Source organism: Theropithecus gelada, chromosome 16 (assembly GCF_003255815.1).
Source record: "Theropithecus gelada isolate Dixy chromosome 16, Tgel_1.0, whole genome shotgun sequence".
NCBI classification, from domain to species: Eukaryota; Metazoa; Chordata; class Mammalia; order Primates; family Cercopithecidae; genus Theropithecus; species Theropithecus gelada.
Window position 1 is genome coordinate 44,697,969 of NC_037684.1, and position 17,817 is coordinate 44,715,785.

General features: G+C 38.8%; 1 non-coding gene across 1 annotated transcript; it reads right to left on the bottom strand.

The window, feature by feature from the left end:
• Window positions 1-17,426: 17,426 nt before the first annotated feature.
• Window positions 17,427-17,486, bottom strand: LOC112610456. Its single transcript, XR_003116356.1, has one exon. It is a non-coding gene; the product is annotated as a U7 small nuclear RNA (small nuclear RNA).
• Window positions 17,487-17,817: the final 331 nt, after the last annotated feature.

The following is a 17,817-nucleotide window of genomic DNA, read 5'->3' on the forward strand; positions in this document are numbered from 1 at the left end:
GCCCAGCTAATTTTTTGTATTTTTTAGTAGAGACGGGTTTCGCCGTGTTAGCCAGGATGGTCTCGATCTCCTGACCTCGTGATCCGCCCGCCTTGGCCTCTCAAAGTGCTGGGATTACAGGCATGACTATCGCGCCTGGCCCCCGATCACCTTTTCAATAAAGGTTTCTAAAAATATATCCTGGCTGATATCATTGTATCAAGCTATAAAATGGGGACCTTTCTTTAACAGTTTCTTTGTTTGTAGATGAAAATTTATATTGAGAGATTAAAAAATCAAAAGGAAAAATCCCAAGTGTGGAAGAATATATTTAAAAATGTCTTTCTCCAGTAGACAGACTATTTATATTATCTATTTATCCATCATATATCTAATCATCTCTCTGTATACCTATCTCTATCTAATTCATCTACCTCTAGCTATATCTCTATTTATATAAATAGACTTATCTACTCATTTATGTACATAGATATAGATATTCATCTTCATTTACAATTAAGGTCACGGTTGCTGTATATTAAAACTAACACATTACCTCATGAAGACAAAGAAATTGTGATCCGGGTTATCTGTTACCTATCTGCATAAGCTTGTGTCTGTGAACAAAAGTGTAGGCATATTTTTCCATTAACAAAACATAATTGACCATTTTCAGTAGAATGAGATGCTACTCATTTTAGCTGATGACTCCTGCCACAAATTACCAAATATACATGGAATTAGAACAATGATGTTTCTAAACCATCTAGGTCTTTGAGGTAACCAATTTTTAATTTTATGAAAATGGGAGCAGATAATTTTTTATTTGAACACTGTGGTTCATGAGCAAAGGGAGTCCTCTAATGCAGACACTCCTCTGGTGATCTCTTCCTGATTTTGACCATGAATTCCTTTTAATCTGCTCAGGAATATGCAAGAAGTGGGGAGATTATCACATAATAGGATTTCCTCTGGAGAGTGGGGTAGGATTCCCCATTCCCTAATAATAAAAAATTTTAGGCCGGGCGCGGTGGCTCAAGCCTGTAATCCCAGCACTTTGGGAGGCCGAGACGGGCAGATCACGAGGTCAGCAGATCGAGACCATCCTGGCTAACCCGGTAAAACCCTGTCTCTACTAAAAAATACAAAAAACTAGCCAGGCGAGGTGGCGGGCGCCTGTAGTCCCAGCTGCTCGGGAGGCTGAGGCAGGAGAATGGCGTGAACCCGGGAGGCAGAGCTTGCAGTGAGCTGAGATCCGGCCACTGCACTCCAGCCTAGGCGACAGAGCAAGACTCTGTCTCAAAAAAAAAAATAATAAATATTTTACTGGTTGAAATTTCTGTGAGAAGGATGAGAGGAAAGAAAGAAAGGAATGTGATAACCAGATTGTGTGACTGCGCCCTCATCCAGTTACTGTTCGCTGCATTTGTATGTGGTTTATCTAACTAGAATGCAATTACTGTAAACTGCAAGACCCAAAGCTAGACCAAAGGGGAATGGATTATGCAGTTGGTGGCTTTCCCAAGCATTTTACCCTATTTGGGTCAAATCCCTTGCTTGCTTTTGTCTGTCCTAGCATATGTAGTTAAAAGAATGCAAACTATTTCCTGGATGGTTTCTACTCTTGTTTTAATTCTGTCTTTAAAAAAATCTTGTTGATCTTATCTACACTAATTCAACGTGATGCTGCCTCCTTCTTTACAATGAATATCCCCATAATTCCCTCCTGATTTCCCTTTCCGAAAACCATTCCCACCTAACATATATTTATGTAAATGCAAAAGGAGATATCTAGAAAAGTGCACAACCAACTCTTAAAAGTGGTTACCCCTAAGAGAGGAGTGGGATTGGGAAATGGAGCATGGTGGGGAAGAACTTTCACTTTTTAGTCAATATATTTCTGAATAGTCTTCACTCATTACTCTGAAAATGTCTTTAGTGTCATGTTTTTAAAAAGAAGAAAATAAAAGCTTTTTCTTAATTCTAGAAGGGAAATATAAGAATATAAGGAAGAAAGGTTAAATAAAGTAAGCAAAAGGGAGTTATGGGAAGGAAGAGAAAAGAAGACAAGAAGAGAGGAGGGATGAAGTGAGATTGCATACTGCATATTGTCAGTTTTTCCTGGTTTTTTCCCCCCTTCCATGTTGATTTCAGGGACAATAATCCAGCCACTTGCAGAGCGAGCCCCTTTGTGACTTAGAAAAAAATAGCACGCCCTAGTTTGGAAAGATATTTAAAATTTCCATTCCCTATATTAATAGAATTTGGAGATTCTCTGATGCTTCTTCCTCAGATCTAGTAATCAATTCAAAATATATCAGAATACCAAATATGTCAGAATTATTCTAGATCTGATAGGTAGAGTGTGTCAATGATATTTATCTCTTTGCTAAAACACTGAAATAATTTACATAAGTTCACTATAACAAAAGAGTGAACTAGATCTGCTCTGAGTTTAAAAAGGAAGACCACGCCGGGCGCGGTGGCTCAAGCCTGTAATCCCAGCACTTTGGGAGGCTGAGATGGGCGGATCATGAGGTCAGAAGATCAAGACCATCCTGGCTAAAATGGTGAAACCCCGTCTCTACTAAAAAATACAAAAAACTAGCCGGGCGAGGTGGTGGGCGCCTGTAGTCCCAGCTACTTGGGAGGCTGAGGCAGGAGAATGGCCAAACCGGGGAGGCGGAGCTTGCAGTGAGCTGAGATCCGGCCACTGCACTCCAGCCTGGGCGACAGCGAGACTCCATCTCAAAAAAAAAAAAAAAAAAAAAAAAAGGAAGACCAGTAACAATAATAACAAGACCTCACTATTTATTATTTATATTAAGTATCAGCTATATTTACTGTGCAAATGCTAGAAAAATATCACTTAATAAAATAAAGCAGGTGCCAGACCTCATGAAACTATAAAGGAAGGTGTAATAGTACAAGCGATTCAAAGAAGTTGGTTATCTTTAGGGGCACAGAATAAAACAGATAGAATCAACTACAAAATAATTTTTGAAATAATTCCAGAATAATCTTTTTTATTTTACCTAAGAACACAAACATATCATTCATAAGGCCATTCGTGATGAATAAATAGCTGATGTGCCTTCTTAAATTGAAAAAATTCTGTGCAGACAGTCCATGAAAAGCACAGATCCAAAAGAAAATTAAACTTACAAATGTGCTATGAGTGTTCTGTAGAAAAATAACTGTTTAAACATAAAATCCCATAATTAGCCTGGATCTCTCATTCAAGCACTGCAGGTCAAAACCACCAACTTTTCCAAGTCAATGGGGAAAAGCCTTCCATTCCTCTCCTGTGTATTTGGGTGTGTGTAATTAGACTTCTCCGATGCCAACAAAAACCCATGAAGACTTTCTCTATACAAGTTTAGATTGTTCCAGCTCCAAAAATGGGATCAGAACGTGCTGGTACACCATCAGCAACACCCCTGGATGGGAAATACCACCAAGTCATTTCAGCAGAGAAGTTACTGCTCTCCACTAAGATAAATATCTGAAATTTTTTAAAAAATGGAATCAGTGGAGCAAAAGCAAAGGCTATTAGTCTAATGACTGCAATGGATTTGGTGTTGAATTTTGCCTGCTAATTTACATTAATTTCCTTGGTAGCTGATGTTTGAGCCGGTGCTGTACATGAATGGATTATTGATGTGGTAAAATCTGAGGCCGCTGACCACTGTATTAGTTAGCATTTGGTTTGCCTACATATTACATAAAATAAAAATAACAACAGTTTAAATAGGATAAAAGTCTCTCTGTCTTTATGTTACACACACACACACACTACACAGGCACACACACACTGCGAGTTGGCAGTTCAGAGCAGTTATGGCGACTCTGCAGTGCTATCAGAGGCCCACGTTCCTATCATTGTGTTCCACCCTGGTGGCACATTGAAGTTTCCAGTGATGACTACCACAGGTGATTCCCACACCACATGCTCTTCTGCATACAACTTTGGTCATTTCTAATAAAGAGGTGGGGAAAAGTCATCTGTCCTCTTGAATCTGAGCTGGCCTCGGTGATTTGCATGTAAGAAGTAGAGTGGAGCAGACAGAATGCTGTGTGACTTCCGAAGTTAGGTCATTAAAGACTGTGTAGCTTTGCCTGGTTTTCTTGAAGTACCTACTCTCAGAATCTGTAGCATTGTGAGACGCCTCAGCACATGGACAGCCCATGCATAGATGTTCTGGTTGACTGTCCTCACTGAGCCCAGCCTCAAAATCATCTTAGTGAACTGGACTTTTAATTAAAGAACGCTCCAAGGAATTCCAGTGCTTAGTCATTCAAGACTTCACAGTTTAAATCCCAGCCGTTATAAAGCTTTACAGGTCAAAGACAAGCCATCCCACTGTGCTGTATTTGAATTCCTGACCCCCAGAATCCTCACACATCATGAAATAGATTGATTTTTACATGAGTAAGATTGGAGAGGTTTGTTATGCTGTAATAGATAATTGATATAAACACATTCAGCATGTCGCTGAACCCCAAGTTGTATGCTAGAGATACAGCCCCTGTATCCACATTCCAGGCATCAAGAAAGAGGAGACAATTCCATCTGGGGGAAGCAATTCTGCTACACTTCATTGATGAAAACCTAGTCATCTGGATTTACCAAGCATCACAGCAGGCTGGTGAATGTAGTCTTAAAGAGAAGCAACAAGATTCCCAGTTAAATATTCTGTGTTACCAATGAGAAGTCTCTGCAACAAATATCTATTTTTTTCTCAATTTGATATTATTAGATACTCCCACTTTTAAAATTCATTGTCTAAGATGTTATGAAAACTCCTGCTAATGTACAAATGGAAAACTAAGATGGGTAACACCTAAATGTGGATGTTTTTGTAAAACCACCATCTTTCTTATGAAAACAGATGGCATTGAGAAGGCAAAGGATAGTTAAGAGACCCAAGGACATTGCCTCAGAATCAAAGAAGGAAATCCAGTTGTGGTTTAAAGGTTAAAGGTCTTGGACATTTGGGAGTAGGAGTACAATGGTCATAAACTAGATTAAAATTAAAATTAATTTTTAATTAGCTAAGGATTTACAAGGAGAAAATCTTGAATATTCCCATTTTTTAGGCAATTTTTAAGATATTGCTACAAAAGTAGTTCTGATGATTCTGTGTTAGAATAATTTATTCCAGTACAGACAGGTCTCTTTTAAAATTACCCTATCTTCAACTTAAATTCCTAAGTCCTATATCTTCTCTTGAATGGTGATCAAAACATATTTTTGTGCAAAGGTGTGCTTCTCTTGATAGCTAAAACCTACCCTATGTGACCATTAATGGGTAGTGATTGTCTGAATTTAACCTGGGACAAGAATTTGTTTCAAATTGTACCAAAAACTCCATTGAGAGCCTCCTCTGTAATCACCCTGAATATTGATTCCCTGAAAGCAGAAACAAAATTTCTTCATTGAACATTGATACCTAGAGAGAATCTGTCAAAATACTGTAGGGATGGTGGGCAATTGACTGGACTTAAAAATGTTTCTTCTAAGCTGGAGGATGCTTATCAAACTACAACCTGGAACGGTCTAGGAGTGAAATTGTTCCCCCATTCTCTAGCAATAGGCCTCTGAGGAACCTAAGAATAGTTACTGTGCTAATCATGATAATAATAATAATAATAGTAATAATAAATAGCATTTAATAACTGTTGTTTATGAGAACTAATTTGCATCAGATACTTGGTGAACATTTTCACATTTTATCTCATTTAGTCTTTGTTACAACCCTGTGAGGTCGTTTCTACTATTCTATTATCCTCATTTAACCAGTGAAGAAATGGAAATTAAATAGTAGAGCCAACATCTTGCAGAGCTAAGATTCAAACTCAGGCCATTAGGCAGATGGCAGCACCAGTGGAACATTATGTGAATTCTGAGTCTTATATGTCTGTCTTTCTGTCTTACATTCTAACTTTTTTGACCTGAGGTTTTTTTTAACCATATAAAGCCACCCCTTGGTATGGATGAAGGATTGGTTCCAGGACCTCCCATAGATACTAAAATTCATGGTGACTCTAGATACAAAATGGAGTAATATTTGCATATTACCTATGCACACCCTCCTCTATATTTTAAGTCATCTCCAGATTACCTGTAATACCTAATACCATGTAAATTTTATGTAAATAGTTGTTATACCGTATTGTTTAGGGAATAATGACAAGAAAAAAATGTCTGGACGTGTTCGGTAGAAGCCCAATTTTTAAAAATAGTTTTGACCCATGGTTGCTTGAATCCAGGGATGCAGAACTCATGGATAAGACGACCTTATCCATGTTTAAGGTTTAAAATTTAATGTTTAAGGTTTCTGTTGTGGAGTGAATCCACTGGCCCAGGCATAAGCATTCCAAAGCAGATAGAGCTAGAAAGTAGCCTAAGTAGATAGCCTACTTTCTAGATAGAGAGGTAGACAGAGGACAATAAGCCACAATGCCACCAGGATGTAGGTGAGTGTGTCAGAGGGAGGGAGTCCCTTTCCTTCCTTCCTTCCTTTTTTATTTATTTATTTATTTATTTTTTCTTTTTTGCAAGACAAGTTTCCCTAATAGAGGTATGTGGCTTACAGGCAGCCTCACTTGAATATGCTTTGGGAGAGAGCCTAATACCTCATATTTTTAAAAAGAAAAAAAAACCACGCGCGCGTGCACACACACACACACACACACTCATACATATATATATCCAAGCCAAAAATATCAAGCAGCTCATGGCTGTTAAAAAGCCAGGCAAAGCTGCGTCCCACCCTTCAATGTTTTTCTTTCAAACACATTGACCACCCTCCTTTCACAACATCTTATTTAGTGAAGCACATGTTGTCCAAACGGAGTAAAATGTTGCAACACTGAAATTTGGATTCTGCCTGAAGTTCTCTTTCATCGACACACTTTTCACTTTTTTCCCTCCTTCAGTGCTAGGCATCATAGCAGAAATCTCTCTGTGGAGATCTGGAGGGAAAGGGGTTAATCTGAGAGGCTTGGAGCCAGACCTCTCTTAACTGGGGAGTTGGCAGCTAGCAGTTTGGAACACTGCCTCGAATGTCTGACTGAAGGTTTTTATTATCCTTTATGCCCAAAGGTGGCTTTTAGACACCCACAGCAGCACACGGTCCTCTGATTGGGATTCGACAGACGGGAGCCAGAAAGCTGTCTGCCCTTTTCGCGATGACTGAGGAACCCCACGGAGGAAACCACCACCCCCTTCCCCAACCTGAGGCTGGACGTGCCCTCCCTCACCCTTCAATAAACTTCAGACCTGTCAGGGGAGTTGTAAAATCAGTGTGGAGTTCTGAGAGTTGGTGGGGGAGGGAGTGAGCAGGAGAACGGAGGGGATGTGAGAGATGGACAGAAGAGTGAGGCAAGTCTACGGGAGACAAAATAAATGCTAAGAAGAAAGGAAATAATAGGAGAGCTGAAAGCAAAGAAAGAGTAACGACATGAAGACAAAGTTGACGACACAAATGAGAATTACAGAGAACAAGAACGGTGAAGAGAAGAAAACAGAGATAAAGGAAAAAATGTTAAGAGGCTAGAAGCATCCTCATCCAAGAACCTCAGGTGCCTCACTTGCCTTCCATATCCACAACTCAGCTATATGAAGGGTTAGCGTTACTATTTGTATGGTGTTATTTTATCCATACAAGCTTCATCCCGACCTATGCGATTAAAATTGACCCATGTTCGTCTGGGTGAAACCCTGTAGCACCCTAGAAATCTCTGAAAGTATCCTAGGCTCCGAAGCAGTAGCTTCCTGATTAGTTTGATTTTTCCCTTCCCAGAAGGAAATACAAAGCACCCAGGTATTTGAAAGCAGATTGGAATCAAACACCGACAAGACACCATTCTTATATAACACGGTGGTTGTGAGCATCCAAAGAGATGGGGCATGCAGAGGAGGTCAAACACAAACCCAGTAGGAAAAGTGTTTTCTTTTAGAGGGCCTGGTGCCACCTTTAGTCTCATTCCCATGTAGCCTCCTGAGATCAATATAAGAATCCATTCATCAGCTCACAAACTCTGCTTAGAGACATCCTAAAGCCCTATTGCTTAAGTAAGGAGTCAGCACTCTGCACGACCTGGGGAGCTTGGGGGCATTTAGCATTTATTTAACAAGAAGAGTAATGAATGTTTCTAGAGCTTTACTGTACTCAAAGTGCCTTCTCAGTCATCATCTTTTTGGATTGGCACATTACCATGTCAGACAAGGAATGGCAGATGTCATTCATGTTTCCACAAAGCAAAGAAGGGAAGCAGCAAAGTGAGTCTCAAAGTGTGGTCCGTAAACCACATTCTAACTATCTTATTAAAAATGCAGGTTTTCTTACCTCTACAATGTAGATAGACTAAATTCGACTCTGGTGGAAGCTGTATTTTTACAATGCACTCTAATACTTCCAAGGCCACTGGGTTTAAGAAGCACAGGGCTGGTAGACTGGAGAAGCATATTATCAATATCTCAATGGGACTTTTACAACAGCTTATTTTCATTTTTATAGATGATAAAATAGCAATTCAATGAAATTAAGTGACTTGTCCAGACACATCAGAGTCCATTGCAAATCAGTAAGGGGTATAAGTAGCAATATCTAACTGAACAGAAGTAAATGTGTAACTAGAAATAAAACCTAGATCTTTCAACTTCTGGTTTTCTTTGTTCTTTGAACTATGTCAGACTGCCTCCTTCTGACCTAGGAGAGATTTGACCATGGCTCTTTTAAAATCTGCTATGGCAGCTCTCAGTGTGGGTAATAATAGTGTGTGATTTATTTATGCCTCACGGTATCATTCCTGGTGAAACAGGCCTCCAATCTTGATCACGCTCCTGTAAATGTGGTCCTATGAAAAATGCACACTTCCTACTCAGACAAGAAACTATTTTAGTTCCTAAGCAAAATCTTTAAGCCAGGGGAATTGGAAGGATCACTATTCCAATAGCTAAACTGTAATTATATTAGGTGTTCCAGGCACCATTATAAATTCTTAATGCATGTATTAAATAAAACAGATGAGCTCATTCACTTTTTTAAAGCAAACCACTGAGGTAAGTACCAGCATTACCTGAGGAAGACAGTGAGACCTGATGGGACTTGCCCAAGTTTACACAGCTCTAAGCTGGGCAATGAAGAAAGGATGTTTTGCTCTAGGGGAAACAAGATTAACCACCACCAATACTGCCTCTCTGTCTATAGTGGTGGGAGTGTACAATGGGCATTGGGGTGGGGGAGCTCTATGTAAGTAAGTTTTAATGGAAAAAAATACCCCAAATAGCTCAGGAATGTGCCAGCAATATAGAACTATAAATTTACTTTTGCATAAGGCATCTAAAGGTACATTTAAAATAAGTCATCACCTTTAAAATCAATCAATCAAATAATACAGATGTACAAGTGACCATGAAGCTGATGTGGTTCAGTTATTTTATTTTATAGATGAGGAAATTAAGGATCTGAGAGGTAAAGACCTTTTCTCTAAGTTTCAGATTGCACAAAGGTAAGTATTGGCCAAGTTGTGTAAGTTGCAAATACAATCAATTTCTTGAAAGGGTGCCTTAGGTTAGTATGTCAGTATTGTTCTAGTGCCATGATACTGCTCAATTGCTAGCATCCACAAAACCTCAGAAGGATACAGCAATAAGTGTTTGCTGCTCACAAGACTGGTTTGGTTATCTAGGTGCCTCTGCTGATTTTTGACTGAGCTTTCACATTTCTGGGGATCAGATGACTATTGATTGATTTGTGATGGCCTCAGCTGTGGCAAGCTGGCTCTATCATATAGATGTCTCATCCTCTAGCTTGGAACACTTTTTTTTATGTCAGTGGAGGAAGTGCAAGCACACGAGAGGAAACGTGTTCACATCATTTCTTGCTTCTGCTTGCCTTGATGTGACTCCAATCATCTCATTGACCAAAGCAAGTCACCTGGCGGGCTCCAGACCAGAACTGGACAAGGACACAGAAACAAAGACGGTCAGTGGATTACAACCACTAATGCAATTAATCTACTACAGTGAGGGAGGAGGAAAGATCTGGCATGGAAGTAGTTTCAAAGAGGAGGCAAAAAAATCAAATAAGGCTAACTTATGCAATGTTAATTTTAACATCCAAACTTTGAAGTCACATCTTCCGATTTGGGGTGCATTTGCTATATGTAATAAAGAGAAACACATCATTTTGCAGAATAAGGGAAGTGCTGAATTTAAGAAGCCTGCACCGGCCGGGTGTGGTGGCTCAAGCCTGTAATCCCAACACTTTGGGAGGCCGAGACGGGCGGATCACGAGGTCAGGATATCAAGACCGTCCTGGCTAACACGGTGAAACCCCGTCTCTACTAAAAAATACAAAAAACTAGCCAGGCGAGGTGGCGGGCGCCTGTAGTCCCAGCTACTCAGGAGGTTGAGGCAGGAGAATGGCATGAACCCGGGAGGCAGAGCTTGCAGTGAGCTGAGATTCGGCCACTGCACTCCAGCCTGGGCGACAGAGCGAGACTCCGTCTCAAAACAAACAAAAAAAAGAAGCCTGAACCATTTTATAAAAGCAGGTTTACCATGCTGGTAAGCATCATATTGAATTTAGAGATTCTGGTACATGCTCCAACTCCACTTAGGTTATTTATAGATAAACATATAGGCTCTTTTTCAGAAAAACTGGGAAAAAATATATATATATACACACACACATATATATATCTTTTTACAATTTGTTTTAAATTTTAAAATAAAATTGAGTTTTAATTACACATATTATAAATTATGTATGTATATGTGCATGTGTATATATATGTCATGCAACAGGAAACTTTATAATGGATCCAACAAGTTTAGTTTAAGAAGTGAATCTACTTTGTTTAATTTATAAACCATCAAAGTATTAGCAATTTATAAAAGATTAATGTATTTGAAAATTTTTCAGAATTATCCTAGGACTAATTTGGATACTTATATGAAAACATTAAGATGCTCTACTTTAGTTAAATCAGAGATAATATTTTAAAATGGAGATCTATTTTTTAGTATGTGAGGAAAATGTTGTTTAAGGATTAAAATACCTTTCTCAAGGAGGTAAAATTCAAGTGTTGCATTTTTTTAAATTGTAGCTGTTATTCCTGGTAAAGACCAAAACTATTTTCACCTTTTCTCCATGCTGACTGGAATCATTCTATAACTAACATTCTGTCACTTCCCAAGTCTCTTAAAATGACTTCTTTAAAAACACACATGGACTCATACAGCCTCAGAAGCATACAAGCTCTCATACAAGTAAGATAACAACAACAAAAAAAACCAGAAACAAATAAACACAATCCTACAAATATAAACTCTTGCAAAGTCTGCTAATAAAGATTATCTCACATATTCTTTTAAAGTTCCATTACAAAATAAAACAAATATAAGTATCAAATAGCTTCATCGTAGCTATTGGCTTCTCAAGAAAGTGAGGCTATAGAGCTTTGGCTGCCTTTTTTGTTTATTTCAGAAAAATAAAATTATTGTAAACAGATTGCTATTGTAGTGTTACAATGGGCCCCTTGTCAGGTCATTGTGAGAGGTTAATAGGTTAAAATTTGATGTTGCAATGTTATCCTTTAAAATAAAATGCTACTCTAACAATAATGAGTGCAATACAACAACTAAGTTGAAGGGTATCAAGATGGTTTTGTCAAAATGCTCTGCCATCCAGTGACCTCTTTTTCACCATGTCAGGGAATCCTATGTATTATATTGCCTGAGAATTTTTGATTTATTAGAAGAAGCATGTTTTTTAAAAAAAGTCCTGGAGGCAACAGTAACTTCATTAACCTGTGGGTGGAGATAATAATGGTTCATAAAAGTAACGTGGATGGCTGCACAGCTCTACAAATACACTATAAACTATTGACCTGTGTGCTTTGAATGGATGGATTGTATAGCATATGAATTATATCTTAATAAAACTATATAAAAATCAAGAGAATTTTTCCTTTACAAAAAGAAATATGGATAAGACAAAACAACAAGCCAGAGACCGGTAGATCGATTCAGTTGGAGGGTTTCCTTTCCCACATTCACTGGCATACAAAATTGCCTCCCAATGAATAAATTCAGTCTTCTTGTGGGATCTGTCCATTTTTTTAAAGAAAAAGTTTAATTATTTATCACTATTTATTAACAACTGTTGAACTCCATGATATCTTGTGAGCTGTGTCTGTTTTCTCTAGCTATGGGAAGTATTTGATTATTATCTTCTAAGAATGTGTAAGGAAAAGGATGTGATCGAGGTCTCTTAAAAGATTCCTGGGGAATCAAATTTTCTTCAGGAAAGGTTATCAGACATGAGACAGATTTCACATCATCAGTCGTCGTATGTATTGGAACTTTTCTCTGTGAGCAGAAAGGCACCTAAGACTTTACTAGCTGAACTTTTTTATTTGTTCTTAACCTGTTGAGGTATGAGGTGAGACTTGACACAAGATAAGATTAAAGGCTGGTTGAAACAGGGAAGAGGCACGGAAAACACCTCCCCCTAGGATATGCCCATCAGCACCATGATAGTTTACCATTGCCATGGCAACACCTAGGAATTGCCACACCTTTCCATGGCAACACCCAGAAATTACCACCTGCTTTTTAGAAATTTCTGGATAACCTGCCACTTAATTTGCACATAATTAAAAGTGGGTACGAATACGATTACAGTACTGCCTCTGACCTGCTACTCTGGGTGCCCTGTCTATGGGGTAGCCCTTCTCCACAAGGAGCAGGACCTCTACTGCTGCTGTGCTCTGCTGCTTCTATCAAAGCTGCTGTCTAACACCACCAACTTACCATTGAATTGTTTCCTGGACAAAGCCAAGAACCCTCCTGAGCTAAGCTCCAATTTTGGGACTCACCTGCCTTGTATCACTGTTATTCTGTATTTTTCCGTAAGTATCAATTTGCATGCAATTAAGAAGGTGGTAAAAATGCCCAAACAACTGTTAGAAGTGATCTATTCAGTCAAACACACACATAATGTCATCGTGACAGAAAATGGCTTGCTTACGTTTGCTTAACTTCTGGGACTGAATTTGTAGATAAGAGCAGTCAAACAGACATAGCGTATTAGTCCATTCGCACACTGCTATAAAGATACTACCTGAGACTGGGTAATTTATGAAGAAAAGAGGTTTGATTGACTCACAGTTCTGCATGGCTGGGGAGGCCTCAGGAAATTTACAATCACGGCAGAAGGTGAAGCGAAACAAGACATGTCTTATGTAGTGGCAGGAGACAGGGAGTGAAGGGGTAAGTGTCACTTTTAAACCATCAGATCTTGTGAGAACTCACTATCATGAGAACAGCATAGGAGAAACTGCCCACCCGTAATCTAACTACCTCTCACCAGGTCCCACCCTTGACACATTGGGATTACAATTTGAGTTGAGATTTGTGCAGGGACACAGTGCCAAACCATATCACATAGCCTTATACTATTTCTATTGTTCCTTGAACATATATGGTTTTTATTTGGGTCCCTGGCTTGCCCTTTGGAAGCAAAACAGCAAGCTCCTTTGAGTATTTTACTTTTTTTCCAGTAATTGAACAGATGAAAGTTAAAATAATAATAATAATAATAAGGATTCTAAACTCAGGTAGCTGTTTACCAAATAGATCTAACACATGTGAATATATTTTCATTTTTTCAACTTGCTTGATATAGAGTGTATGTTTGATCCTTGCAACAACCATGTTGATAATTCTAACTGGAATGCTTTTTAATCACTCGAAATTCCTAGAATACTTTCCTATTTCTTCCTGGAGGTTCATAGAATATTTGCTTACTATACTGCTATTTGTAGATAGTTTGTCTACTTTAATAGATTATAAACATTTCAAAAGCAGGAGCTTATTCCTTCACCCTGTGCAATCCCCTATAGCACTTAGCACCAAATAAATGAGTGCAGATATGCCCAATTAGCAGATAAATGGAACCACAAAGAGACTAACCCAAATTTTTTCTTAAATTGAAAAACAACTTTAGGTCTCCAGAAAGCAATTTTAAAATATGTATCAATATCCCTTGAGTCAATTTCCCATTCAAGATATCTATGCTAAGGAAGTAACCTTGGATGCAATCAAAAGAAGTTATCCTAGCATTATTTAAACTATGGTTTTAAAGGAAGTGACTTAAATGCAAACAAATAAATAAATGAAATAGTAAGCAGTCCCTAAGTATGACGTTTTAGATAGTTTTCAAATTCATGAGAAATACTCAAAATCTATGGTTATGTTAAAAACTACATATATTTTTATTGTTTTCTCAGTTTCAGAACACAATTGCTCATATGTTTTTCGAAATGGTTTAACAAGATACATTGGAAGACATGTATTTATAGATTAAAACAATCTAGAGTCTGGGATTTGTTTGGAAATATGAGGTGAACAAGTAGGTAGAAGTACAGATGAATAAAAGACTGGCTATGAGTTGATAATTTATAAACTCGATGATGGGTACATTGGGTATACTCTTGTTCTATTTTTTAAGTCTTTTTTTTTTTTTTTTTTTGGCAAAGTCTTACTCTGTCATCCAGGCTGGAGTAAAGTGGCATGATAATAACTCACTACAGTGTCAAATTCCTAGGCTCATGCAATCCTCCCATCTCAGCCTCCCAAGTAGCTGGGACTACAAGCGTGCACCACTATGCCTTGCCAATTTTTAAAAATTTTTTTGTAGAGACAAGGTCTCACTACGTTGTCCAGGATGGCCTCCAACTCCTGGGCTCGTGATCCTCCTGCCTCAGCCTCCCAAAGTGCTAGGATTACAGGAGTGAGCCACCACACCAAGTCTATTGTTATATTTTGTATATGTTTAAAGTTTCATAGTAGAAAAATTTCAAAAACCATGTGTGTGCATCCCTTAGGTGAGTAAGATAGCTTCCGTTTGTCCTACTCCCCATATAACTTTTCCATCCTTATCCTCACTGGTCTTTGTCTGATGGAGGTTCTCTTAGTTTATTTGTGTTGCTATAAAGGAATATCGGAAACTGAGTAATTTATAAAGAAAAGAGATGTATGTTTCTCACAGTTCTGCAAGCTGTGCAAGAATCATGGTGCTTCTGGGGAGGCCCTCAAGCTGCTTCCACTCATGGCAGAAGTGAATAGGAGCAGGCATGTGCACAGATCACGTGGTGACAGAGAGGAAGAGAGAGAGAGAGAGAGAGAGAGGAGAAGGTGCCCAGCTCTTTTCAACAACCAGTTCTTGCAGGAACCAAGAGTGAAAACTCACTCATTCCCATGAGAATGGCACCAAGCCATGCATGAGGGATCTGCTTCCACGAGCCATACACCTCCCACCAGGCTCCCACCTCTGACACTGGGGATAACATTTCAACATGAGACTTGGCAGAGCCAAACAAAACATATCCAAACCATAGCAGATGCTGACCTGCAAGGTTGGTTCCTTGAGCATATAAACTGTGCAGTTGTTCACATGTCCCCATGCTCAGAAGGCCCTCACTCTTGGTTTAACACTCTTTTGTCACCTTCCTGAAATTGTAATAATTTTTGAACAGGTGCTGTAATTTTTTATTTGCACTGGGCCCCATAACATAGATAGGCACCCATTCTTACTGAATTATATCAGTGTGTGAAGTAAATATTTAACTCTGTGCAAAGAAAGATTTGTCCCTGTCCTCCTAACTCTTGGGAGGTCATCTCTAAGCACATGGAATGTCCTCCCTGATAAGAATGTCTTCGTTTACCTGGGGGTGACAGGGACATGCCAGAGTGTTTATGGTAATAGTGTTATAGGGTAGGCCACAGTAACAGCTCAACGTCTGGAGGCACTAGCAACTGAGTTCAACCACAAAGCCGTCATCTATATAAAAGTGGCCAACTTTTAATATAAACTCTGGACACCAAAGCTCAAATGGGCTTTCTTCATAGGCAATTTATCTGTATAGTGTAACACATCATTGCTAGAAGTAGTTAATGCCATCTACATGACTCCACTGGGAGAGGACACCTGGACGCTCTACCCCAGGCGCCTTCTCAACTTTGTTCCATGTGCCTCCGTGCCTCTTCCCTTTGCTAATTTTGACCTGCATCCTTTAGTGTAATAAACCATAACCATGAGTATTACAGCTCTGCTGCATTCTGTGAGTACTTTCAGCAATGTTTTTGAATGAAAGGTCATCTTGGAGACTCCCTCAAACTCACAGGATAACCTTAATAGATTTCCAAGTCCTCTGGCTTACTGCTGGGTTCCGTCAATGCAGAGGCCCCATAGGAAACTGGAGGAAGATAAATGAGAGCTCAAGGTATTGACAATCCTGATTCTTTCCCCGTGAGAGAGAGTCTTATGCTGGCTGTGTCTCTGAAATTTGGAGGGCTTAATGCTCCCACAAAGCATCCTGTTCCACATGACTTTCTCTCCTTCTAGCTTCGTAGAACCTTCGCCTCATCTCTTTGGGTGACAGCTCTTCCACTTCGGAATCCCTTACATTCAGCTCCGCCTTTGCAACGAGTTCCTTTGAAAGCAAACCATCTCATGTTTTCATTTTCGTTTTTCCTAACATAAGCAGGTCTTCTGTTTCCTGCCAGAACTCTGATAGAAAATACAAGGGCAAGAAGTATACAAAATGGGGGGTGGCAATGATGCTTGCATTCTGTATTTGTTTTATTGCATTGTTTTATAATTTGCAAAAAAAACCTTTCAAACTTTTTTTTTATCAAGAAAAAATATTATTTTTAAAAAAGTGGTCATGCATGGGACAACTAGCAGTTCTACTCTCAGACATCTTAACCTCTGAATTGTGCCCCATCTTCATTCAACCAACTCTCTATTTGAGGTCAGTAATCCCTTAACCCTCCCTTTGTTCTTCATCATCACTCACTGGCTATTTTGGCTACTATCCCTTCCTTCCCTCTCATGCTGTGAAAACTCCCTAAGATTGCTGAGTGACGACTTGCTGTTGATCCTGGACTTTTCATTTTTCTTTTACTTTGAGTCCTCACGGATGTGGAGGGTGATTTCTAAGAGTGGGAAGTTGGTTCCGTCCTCCTGGCTGCCTGGTTTTCCCTAGCTTCCCCAGTGCTGTAGAGCATGGAGGTTGCAGAGAGGAAAGGCAACACAAAGCAACAAACATAACCAGAAAAGGGCAATTTCATCATTTTGTTTTTCATAAATTCCCCCCAAAATAGGATGATCACATCCTCATTATTAAATGTGGTCTAATTTTTAAAAGAAACACTATCTCATTTTAGTAACTATTTCCTAAAATGTCGAAGTTATTACTTAAACCCTGTTAAATGTTATTGTAGTTGTACTGACTGCACTATACTTACCTCAATTGCTGGGATTACACAAAAGGATAAAAACAGCTATGAATAGTATATAATATTTAATGATACATAATGTCTTAGAGAACTATGAGGTAATTAAATACTTTGTTCCTTTTTTAATTGAGGTTTTTGGGTACAGACTAGAAAACTTGCTAGACAAATTCTAAAAGAGCTGTTACCAAATACTTTGTATAATGCTTTTCACTGGGAACTTCGTATCAGAGCGTGGAGATGGTTAGAGATTAGTGCTCCTGATAGATTTGGGGTGAATGGAGAGAAGGGAACCGAAACTTGTTAAAAACCTACAACATGCTATGCACTATATGTACGTCATGCTTTACAGATATTGTCTCATTCAGCTGTATTGTGAGCTAGGTATTATTTCTATTTTGTACACAATTGCCCAAATTTTATAGCTGGTAACTTTGATTCAAATCTTTATACTTTTCAATATGGCAAACTGCTATATCAATAATGTTGATTTGTCTATCTAATACATATCTTTTGTTCAA